General features: G+C 43.0%; 1 non-coding gene across 1 annotated transcript; it reads left to right on the top strand.

Moving 5' to 3' along the window:
* Nucleotides 1-774: 774 nt before the first annotated feature.
* Nucleotides 775-878, top strand: LOC121166200. The gene has a single exon (XR_005885362.1). It is a non-coding gene; the product is annotated as a U6 spliceosomal RNA (small nuclear RNA).
* The last annotated feature ends 10,465 nt before the right edge of the window (nucleotides 879-11,343 follow it).

Below are 11,343 nucleotides of genomic sequence, written 5' to 3'. Positions count from 1 at the left end.
CGAAGCATCCAGATCCAGTGAATTTTGGTAGAATAACAAGCTTATGCAACCAGAAACACCAATCCTAGAATATTTTCCTCATTTAAAAGAAGCCCCCCGCCCACATCCATCAATAGTCCCTCTCCATTTCTGTCCTCCCCACAGCCTCTACAGCCACGAATCTATTCCCTGTCTCTGTGCACTTAATCTGTTAGGGAAATTTCATAGAAACACATGGCTTCTTTCACTTGGTATGATTTTTAAGGATTTTCCATGTCAAATCCTCTATCGGATTTCATTCTTCTGAATGGATACGTAATATGTCCTTGTATAGACATTCCTACATTTGTTCGTCAGATACTTCACACTTAGGTTATCTTCACTTTTTGACAACTATGGCTAATGGCACTGTGAACATCTGAGTTTGTTTGGTAGATGTGGAACAAGGAGTACAGTTGCCAAGTCATAGGGCAACTTCACTGTAAGTTTTAAGAATATGCCAAACGTTGGATTAGCAGCGGGCCACTTTCCATTGTTACCAGCAGTGCAGTGGTCCACCTTGACAGCTGCATCCTTCACGGCCTCGGCAATTGTCTTTTTAAAAATTATATCTGTCATAAGTAGACGTGACATGGTGGTTCATCGTGGTTTTAATTTGCAGTCCCCCAAGGACTAATCATGTGCCATTTATTTATCATCCTTGTAGATGTTGTCTGTTCACATCCTCTGCCTATTATTAATTTGGGCTATTTTCCTTTTATTGTTGACTCGTATGAGTTTTAAAAATTCATTCTAGTGCTTACTTTGATAATACATATCCCAAAATTGGAACAGTACAGAGATTAGCATGGCCTTTGCACAGGAGTGATATGCAAATTCATGGCACACTCCTTACTTAAAATATGTATGGAGTCTAGGTAGAAGTCTGGTGTATGATACATTATTTATAAAGATCTTCCTTCATTCTGTAGATCTTGGTTTTTTTTTTTATAATGATCAATGTGTCATTACACATTTAATCTGGTTAATTTGAATGTATCTGTGCTTTTTTCTGTGTGTGCTTAAGGTGTAAGTAAGATCTAAGGAATTATTATCTAACCCAAAGTCATACAGATTTACATCTATGTTTTGTTAAAATCATTTTATAGTTTTAGGTTTTATAATTAGGCCTTTGGTCCACCATAAGTTAATATGTCCAACATCAGCTTAAACTCAGATCCAGCTTAATTATTTTGTATGTATTAATCATTTTATATATTCAGCTGTCCCAGCAGTATCTGTTGAAGAAAGCCCACTTTCTCCCTGTGAATGGTCTTGAGACTTTTTTTTTTTCAAACAATTGGGTGTAAATGTATGGATTGATTTCTGGATTTGAAATTACACACTGTTGATCCATATATCCTCTCTATGGCAGCAACGCACAATCTGGGTTCCTGTAGCTTTGTAGTAAATGTGGAAATGGAGCAGTGAGTCTTTTAGATCTGTCCTTCTTTTTAACTGTGACTTTGAGTATTCTGTGCCTCTTCTATTCCCTCGGGAATTTGGGGATCAGCTTGTCTGTATATGCAGCAATCCACCTGGGATTCTGACAGCATTGTTCTGAATCCATGGATCAGTTTGAGGCGCATGGTCGTTGTAGTAATACCAAGTCCTCTGGTCTGTGAACTTGGGACATCTTTCCATTTATTTTGATCTTTAATTTCTTTCAGTAGCATTTTGTGGTTTTCAGTTACAAGTCTTATATTCTTGTTAATTTGATTCGTTTTTGGAAATCTAAAATTTTACCTTAATATTTATTTTAAAAGTGAGAGGATTGCAGACCTGTGTGATCCTCTGATTAGTATGGAGAGGTTGGTGTTGGGGGGAAGGTGGGTGAGTGGGGTAAATGTTTCCATTTCTGCTCCTGTGTCCATGGCGGGGATTGGAGTTGTAGAAAATGCACTGCTGGTGGCTGTGAGGCTGCACCGGTACCAGAGTGACTGAACTGGTCATTTGTTGTCACCTTAGAGACCCGATGGGGAGAAGAATGTTTGGGTGTCTTGGTTCTTCTCAGAAATCATCGGCCTTGTTGCACCGGGGTGAGAAATTCTAAGACCTATTGTCTGTCCTTGTCTACCTCAGTGTGTCTCTATACGCAAGTATTTGTTGTAGAGCCTGGCCCTGGAGGCCACATCTGATGAGGTACTTAAAGTCTTCTGTTGGCTCAGATGAGCCGGCTGTCTTGTCCTTCCTGTGCATCTGAGTATGCTCTCTGTTCTTACATGGAAGTCAACAACTGAGGTGGCTCAGTCCTGCAACATGTGCTCTGGGGTCAGACCACGTATCTGTGTGTTTTCCCCTCAAGTTGGGGATCACGTGTGGCTGTCTAGTTGGAGATCTTTCTAAGAAATCATGTCTAGGGGGGCGGTTCTCAGACCTGGCTCTTCTGTGTGCCAGCTGATGCTGGGCCAGGTCTAGTTCATCCCCTGTACCAGCCAATGTATATACCAGAGTGGAAGTAGAGGAAGGTGTATCTGCCTGGTCAGTCCCACCCCTAGCTCTAACTTTTGCTTATGCTAGTAGGAACTGCAGCCCAGCCTGGCACAGCCCAAGTCTCAATTCTTACTGACAGATGTTATGACCTAACCCAGACTGGCTTACCCCAGAAATGGCTTTTCACGTGCACAAGTGGGTTTTGTGGCCTAGTCAGGGCAACCCCAAAGAACACCTACCATGCCTGCTCCAGCTCCAGGTATCAGGTGTGCTAGCAGGTGTTACGGCCCAGCTCAGTGTGCCCTGTCCCCTCAGACCCTACTTACAAGCAGGTGCTGTGGCCTAACACAGCCTGGCTTGCCCCCAGTCCTGACTCTTGTGTGCTCATGTGGGTACTGTGGCATAGTCAGGGCAATTCCAAAGAGACAAGTGTGGTAGCAGTGTGGTGTAGTTTATTATAGAATTGGGATAAACCAGGCAAAGAATGCTTACCGGCTATTGACTGCTATTCTCCCAGTAGTTTAATACTTGCCTCAGTATAAGGCAACCTAGACAGTTGCTACAGCTGGGGAATTTTACTCTTTTGATGACATTGTAAACGAAATGTTCTGTTAATTTGATTTTATTATTTCTAGTATATAGAAAAGCATATTTTAAATATTGATTTGTGTCCTGCATATTTACTGAGTTATTATATTGATGCTAATGGGGCATTTTGGTTTTGTCTTGTCAGATTCCTTAGGATTTTCTATATACTGATTGTCCCTGACTTACAATATTTTAGCTTCATGAGAATGCAAAAGCAATACACATTCAGTAGAAACAGTCCTTGGAATTTTTACATTTTCCCAGGCTAGCAATATATGCTTCCATCCATCTTACGCTGTTGGGCAGTGGCAGCAAACATAGCACTCAGCCAGCCACTTGGTCACGAGGGTGAACAGCCAACACTCTGCTGTGTTGAGTAGATTTGTCATGTACAGGGCATTTCAACTTTGGATATTTCCAACTTAAAATGAAGGCCATTTTGCTGGAATGTAACACCATCATTATGTAAGTCCCGGAACAATTCTGTTACATTGATTTTCATTTTAGTCCAGCTTTGCATTTTGGGGATTTGTGTCATTCTGGTATGTGATTATGTCACCATTTTTGATGGATATTTGAACTTTTCCAATTTTACATTTTATGAATAAATTGCTGTGAACATTATTGTCTGTTTCTCATCTATTATCTAGAGATGTCAAGAGTATATATACACACATACACATATGTGTTTGTGTATATTGCAGGGTTCTGCCAGACAACCTTCCCAGGAAATGCCCAGTTAAAGTCGCAATGTTCACTTTTTTGGGTTTTTCTCTTCTTTATTATTATTGCCATATTGTGATATAGTTCCATAGGCCCTGGGGTTTCCCTTACCCCCTCCTCAACTCACCCCCCCAAATTCTTCCATATCATTACAACAGCATAGTTCCTCATAAATAGTCATAAGTCCATCATTGCAGGCATGGATAATGGCAGAGAGTCCAGCACCCCATTGTCAAGACACATCCAACGGTTTCACTGGGAGTCCATCCTCGATCCGGAAGTAGGGATGCACACTGCACCATATGCTCATATGTCAGTCTCCACTGCACAGTCACTGTAAGTCCCTCCAAAGGAAAAGCCACAAAACAAAACCAACAACAGGAAGAAAAACAGAAATTTACAATGCCGTGAAGTTAAACAACATGCCACTGGATATAATAGTCTCCGTTACACAGTTATACATCACCTTAAATGAAAAGCCATAAAACAAAATCAACAATAGGAAGAAAAAATAGAAACTTAGAACACCATAAAGTTAAATAACATGCTACTGAATGACTAATGTGTCACTGAAGAAATGAAAAAGGAAATCAAGAGCTTTCTTGAAGAAAATGGTGCTACTGTATGTTCTATGAGTCATTAAGAAATTCAGTGAGAAAAAAAAACTTGTTTTGAAGAAATGAAACTACAAACAAAAACATGAAAATCCGTGAAATATAGTGTTCGCTGATCTTTGTTGGTGAGATGTATCTCCTGTAGGCAACAGATAGATGGGCTTTGTGTTTTTAATCCAGTCTACTAATCTATGATATTGGATTGATGAATGGCCTGATGTGCCACTACCACAGTTCTTAATCTGCTGACCGTTAGGTCTAGGGGCTACTGAGTCCTATTTTGGGTGGAATCTGAAGGATGCCATGTCGTTGAAATTCTATGAGCCTGGAATGAGTTTACTCCCAACTTAGTGCATGCGCAGTCCTGTCCCACAGCCTTTGCTTTCCTACATAAGATGGTGCCTGATTCAGTTCTACTGGGGGTTTAAGCTATGAAATCCACCCGGTTCCCACACCTCCTGTTTGTGATCTGTTGCTCTGTTTCTGCTCCTGATCAAATCAAACACACCAGCAGGACAGGCGGTTCTTTGCGTTCACCTCTTAGGCTCCTGGTGAATGTCCCTTCCCATCTGTGGAGTTCAGATCGCCACTTGCTAAATGCTGATGGCATATCGGGTCACTGCAACACCACACTGTTGTTTCCGCTGCTTTTCTGTATCCATCAGTCTCTAGGTACCCCGCTGTTGTCAGTCTGTCCTCTCCTATTTGCTGAAATGTGCGCTGCCTACTTCGCACTGGCCAATGTTTCTCCATCTGTTTAAACATGTCCTTACCCTATTCCGCTATCTTGGTGTTCCCCTAGTGTTCACTTTTTGGGGCTTCCATCCTGCTCGTGGTTCTTAGCACTAAATAATGTCAACCTTTTTGATGTCAGTCATTCCAGTAGGTGTGTAGTGGGATCTCATTCTGGTTTAAAGTGTATTTCCTTGGTGACTAATGATGCTCAGCACGTTATAGTCAAACACACATTGGTCAGTTGCAGTTTATGAAGTCAAACATTTCTACCTTAATTGTTTTCTCTTGTTGATTTGTAGGGGTTCTTTGTATGCTCTGTATCTGTACTTTGGTTACATACATGTATTATACACCCTTTCCTGCAATCTACAGCTTGTCTTTTCCTTTTCTTTGTGGTATTTTCTGAAAAACAACTCTTACTTTTAATGGCATCAGATGTCTCAATCTTATTTTATGGTTAGCAGTTTTTATTATTTAAGTATCTTTTGCCTCTTTGATGCCCACATCAAAATTATGTAGTTATGTCCTACTTATTTTTACTTAGAATTAATCATGGACTTATGCAAAAGTTGCAAAAATAGTATAGAGAATTCATATCTACTCTTCACTTAGCTTTTCCTAGTTTTAGTACTTTATGAATCTACAATGCAATGGTCAAAATAAGAAACAATCATTTTGTTTTAGGAGTTAGTTGTGCTATGTTTGAAATTATAAGAGATTTCAAATCAATTTTGTAAAGGGTATGATCCGTATGTCTCATTTATTTATTTTTTTAAATTTCTAATTAAAAACAATATTTATTCTCTTTTTAGCATTGCCTATCCAGATGAGAGGGATGCATGCCCATGTCAGTGCTCACTGTGGTGGAGGGGGTCAGGCATAGGGGAAGGTGGGTGGGACAAATGTTTCAGCTTTCTCTTTTTTAAAAAGGATTTATTTATTTTTAATTTTTATTGGAAAGGCAGATTTACAGAGAGAAGAAGAGGCAGAGAGAAAGATCTTCCGTCTGCTGGTTCATTCCCCAAGTGTCTGCAACTGCCAGAGCTGAGCCAATCGAAAGCCAAGATCCAGGAGCTTTTTCCAGATCTCCCACGTGGGTGCAGGGTCCCAAGGCTTTGGGCCGTCCTCTACTGCTTTCCCATATCACAAGCAGGGAGCTGGATGAGAAGTGGAGCAACTGGGACACGAACTGGCATCCATATGGGATCCTGGCACATACAAGGTAAGGATTTAGTCACTGAGCCACATACCAGGCCAAGTTTTCTTTTCTTTTTTCCCTCCTGTGTCCACAGGGGAGGAAGAGGAGGGGACTGGTTGTCAAACTACATCAGCACCAGGAGGTGGAGGGATGGTCATTTGATGACAACTTAGTGACCCTGATGTCAGGAAGAGTGTTCCAAGGGTGTTACTTCAGTGGTTTTGACAGTTCTGAAAAGTTGTTGGTTTTATTACTCTAGAGTTGAGAAAATCTTTGCAAAGTCCATTGGTTGGCAAAGTCCACTTTAGTGCATCCACAGACCCAGCCACGTTTAGCAAGGCTAGGCCAGGAGTACTGTCCAACTTGCTCTGCTTTCCATCCTCTGATGAGATAATTAACGTCTCTTGTTGGCCGAGATGAACTGGCCGTCATGTCCCCTGTGAGTATCTGAATACACAACTGAGAAAGCCCAGTCTTGACACACACACTGCAAGGTTGGACCACACATCCTGTGATTTTCCCTGTGGCCAGGATCTGAGTCCAGTGGTCTAGTTGAGCAGTCTCCAAGAAACCTTGTCTGTAGTGACTTTACCTTATTCTTATGTGCACTAGCCAAGGCAGGGTCAAATTCCCTGCACCAGCCAGCACACATACTGATGGATGCAGACTGTCTTGGTGATTCTATTTTAGCCTCCTATCTCACATTAACTGCCAAGTGCTGCGGCCGAGTCCAACCAGCCCACCACAGAGCTGGTCCTCATGCATTCCAGTGGATGCTGAGGCCATTTGGGGCAACCCTCAATGGCCCCCACTAAGCCTGCCCCCAGCTCCAGTTTTTGCACATGCCAACATCTGCCTTGGACTAGCCTGAGCCAGGCCATGTTCTACCTGGCTCTCATGCACACCGTGTGTGCTGTGCCCTAATCCAGCCTGGCCCACCCTCAGTCCCAGCTCTCATGCTCACCAATGGAAGCAGCGGTCCAGCAGGGGCTCGCTTCCTGTTTCCTGCTCTAAACCATTCTATCTCAGCTCCCTCACCTGCCTGTGAGTGCAGTGACCCAGTTCATGGAACTCTCCAGAAGTCATTCCTCTCTTGTCAAATATGCCATCAGCTGCTCCCACTCTAATACATCCCAGACTGCTTCCCTGGGCAGTTTGCAGTCTCCTCACCAAGGCATTGGAGTGACGTGTCCCAGCCCAGCACTCCCCACCTTCCCTACATATCTTAAAACAAACAAAGAGAAAAACAAAGAATAAGCAATTATGCTGGCGTAGTGGTACAGTTAACACAAATTTGCATTAACCAGGCCCAGAATGCCCACCAGAAATTTGCTGCTTTTCTTCTAGTGATATAACACTTGCCTAGGCAGTTGCCCACAGTTGTCCCCATATGTTTATCTGTTTTTGATGTGGATATCCATCTGTTCCAGCAAAATTTATTGAAAATGATATTTACATATTAACTCACTGGACCTTTTGTTGTAAAATGTATGTGGGCTGGTCTGTTTGTAAACTCTGTATTTTGCTTCATTAACCTATTTTTGCATAAAGACCTACTGACTTACTTATTGTAGCTTTATAGGGATTCTTACAATCTGGTAGTGTAAACTTTGTTCTTCTGTAAGATTTTCTTGGATATTTCTGTCTTAATCCCAGTGTGTCAGAAATAGACTTTCTTTGGTAGAACAAGGAGCTCATTGAACAACACAGTGGATGCTAAAGATGCTAAATCTGAAGAATTGATCTTGAGATTGATAGGTCATAATCCGTGATTTAGCACAACAGTCTACCACAGAGCAAAACCAAATAATGACATTCCAATGATATGTCAAAATATGAAATCTTATTACTTACCAGGACATAAAAGAAGTATTTATAAGGAAAGAAATTCCAATACAAATCACAGGTCTCAGCAGCAAAAGTGCAGGCAAGAAGCAAATGAAACAATATCCATGACCAAGTAGCTCAGAACCTAGAATTCTATACCCAGCAAAATTATCCATGAAAATGGAAAACATGCTTTTATTTATACAAACTTTCCAAATCTTCTCATGCATACATCCTTATAGAATGAACAATAGAGTGAAAATTATAGAATTATAGAATGCAAAATTTAGAGGAAATGAACCCAGAAAGAAATGATGTACGTTGAGGCCTGGGCATGTGATCAAGTCACTGCTTGGTATATTCCCAGTCCCAGATTGAAGTGCCAGGTTCAAATCTTGGGTCCTGTGATTATAATTCAGCTTCCTGCTAAAGTCCACTCTGGGAGGTGGCACGTGATATCTCAAGTCCTGGGCTCCTGGCTTTGACCTGGTCCATCCCTGGCTGTTGGTGAGCGTTTGAGGGAGTGAATCAATGGGATCAAAGATCTCTGGGTATCTCTCTGTCTCTCAAGTAAGATGAAAATAAATAACCAAATTATTTGTAAGTTGAAAATCAACAATGCACTGAAAATTTAGTGAAAGTTATTGGTAAGTCTAATTAAGAATAGGTTTTTTTTTTAAGATTTATTTTTATTTTTATTGGAAAGTCAGATATACAGAGAAAATTAGACAGAGAGGAAAATCTTCTATCTGCTGATTCACTACCCAAATGGCTGTAATGGCTGGAGCTATGCTGATCCAAAGTCAGGAGCCAGGAGCCTCTTCTGGGCCTCCCACTTGGATTCAGGGTCCCAAGGTTTTGGGCTGTCCTTGACTGCTTTTCCAGACTACAAGCAGGGAGCTGGATGGGAAGTGGTGCCACCAGGATTAGAACGGGTGCCCATATGGAATCCTGGCACATGCAAGGCGAGGGCATTAGCCACTAGGCTACCATGCTGGGCCCAAGAATGACTTTAAAAAAAAAAAAGTACTGCAGAAAAAACAAGCTAAGATTCTAACCATCAGGATAGGAGCTTAGGGATATATGAGAGGATAATTTCCTTGGAGAGAGAGTATGGCTATTAATTTACTAATTTAGGGTAAGCAAACATGAATGAAAGTTAATATTATTTATTTTTATCTGAAATATTTTGTGGAGAACAGGAGAGACAGACAGATCTTCAATCTACTGGTTCACTCCCCAAATGATCACAACAGCTGGAGCTAAGCTGATCTGAAGCCAGGAGGCAGATGCCTCTTCCAGGTCTCCCATGTGGGTGCAGAGTTCCCAGGCTGCTTTCCCAGGCCACAATTGGAATGGTGGCTGGGAAGCGGAGCAGCTGGGAAACAAGTCAAATGCCAGTGCTTGCACAGGAAGGATTAACCTGTTGAGCCACCATGCCACCACCAAGATTATTTATTGAAAGGTAAATACTTACAACTGGACAAAATGTGTGTATAGTAATGGTGATCTTAGACAAAATATAATAAAAGGCAGGAACCCTTCTGAAAAATGAAAAGTGTGTCAGTCAAGGTTCTGGAGTGAACCATTCAGATGATTAATTAAAGGATGTTAACTGTCTAATGAATGAACTATTTCCAGAGGCCCAGGAGATGTAGAGACCTAGAAGGAATGACAAAGTCCCAAGGAGCTCAGGAAATGGAGCCACTGCCATTTCTGGGCCTGCAATGGCAGGGCAGAAGTCTGATGTCCATGCTGAGAGGGACTCAGGGTCTGCTAGAGGCTACCTGTCCCTATGGCCTTTGGTTTAGGGTACGAAGGACTTGAGTACAATGTATAAAGATTACCTTTATGTAAGCTTTCAGCTGCTCGCAGCAACATAGTGCTAGGATGAGAGGAATGGAAATTATTAGAGCAAATGACCGTCGTTCAACTTATTCCTGACTGTGAGCTTGAGTAGATGTTCTACAAATGGGGATAGTAATGCAGCCCCCCAACCCAGGGTTAGCAAAGTGGAAGGCAGTGCCACGCTGTACCCAGCCCTTGCCCTCTCAAATTAGGTGGGCGGAATGTTTCTCTTCCCACCCTTGTAGTCGGAGCCCTTCTGCCATGTTGCAGGTTCATACAAGAGAGCTCTGCACTCTGCAGCATCACTGGCAGCTGCACACCCCTCCCCACCCCTGGTGTGGCTCGGTGGGCCCTGTGAGGAGCCTTCAGTGCATCTGGGGGCAGTGGGGCCTGACCTGGGACTGCAGTGACAGAACACCTTAAGGTCTTTACAGAGGTGTTGTTGGGGTGCTGCTGTCAATGCCTCAAGCATTACACGGACTCGGCCTGAATAGTGTGTAAGGCAGGAGGAACAACTGTAGCCTGAGAAGACTAGCATGGGTGTGGGAGTGCCCATGTTGAGTGGGCAATGGCAGGCTGGCCACTCCCTGATGTCACCCCTCCTCCATGGCACCCCTTCCTTCTTGGTCAGAACTTCAGCCTGGCAGTGGCTTCTCTGTACTCCTACTCCGGTGCTGCTCAGCCACGGGCTCTGCCTGACTCCTGGAGGCAGCAGGTCCCTCCTACCCCGAGACTTGACAGCCCCCATGGCAGGGAGAGAGCCCCATCTCAGTGTCCTCTAGGACTTCTTGAACATTCTGCCCTGGGGATGGTATCCTAGGAAATGCCCCTCCCCAGCCCCAACACACACACTTGCCCCAGAAGTCCCAGATAAAGGCAACTTGGAGCCCCACCAGTTCTTCTAAGTGTGGAGGGGATGGAGTTTTGTATCTGGATAGTGGGTCCCTGAAGGGTGAGCAGCAGACACTCTTCCCACAACAAAGGCAACTCCAGTCCACAGCCTCTCACATGCTGCCGGTAAAAGGCTTTCTGCAGCAAATTAATGCGGAAAATCACAGTTCCATTCTTTTCAGCACTTGATGTTTTTAGATACATGAGTCAAGTGGACCATTTTTACATATAGACAGTCTCAGATTTTCCATGGTTCCACTTAGAATATCTCAGCTTTACCACGGAGCTGAAGCAATAGAAACTCAGTAGAAACTGTGGTAATTTGAGTTGTGAATTTCCCCCCGAGGTAGCTGTGCAGTAATGATAGGAGATCAGCTGGACAAACAGCTGACGTTTCACAGTGTGCTGTGTGTTCAGGTAGGTTAGAGGCGAATTGGAGTGCCAGTGGAGACCCAGCCGGAGGTCCTG

The sequence above is a fragment of the Ochotona curzoniae genome, unplaced genomic scaffold (genome assembly GCF_017591425.1).
Source record: "Ochotona curzoniae isolate NIBS_2020 unplaced genomic scaffold, NIBS_Ocur_1.0 contig_908, whole genome shotgun sequence".
NCBI lineage: Eukaryota > Metazoa > Chordata > Mammalia > Lagomorpha > Ochotonidae > Ochotona > Ochotona curzoniae.
This window is presented reverse-complemented; position numbering and strand designations above follow the sequence as displayed.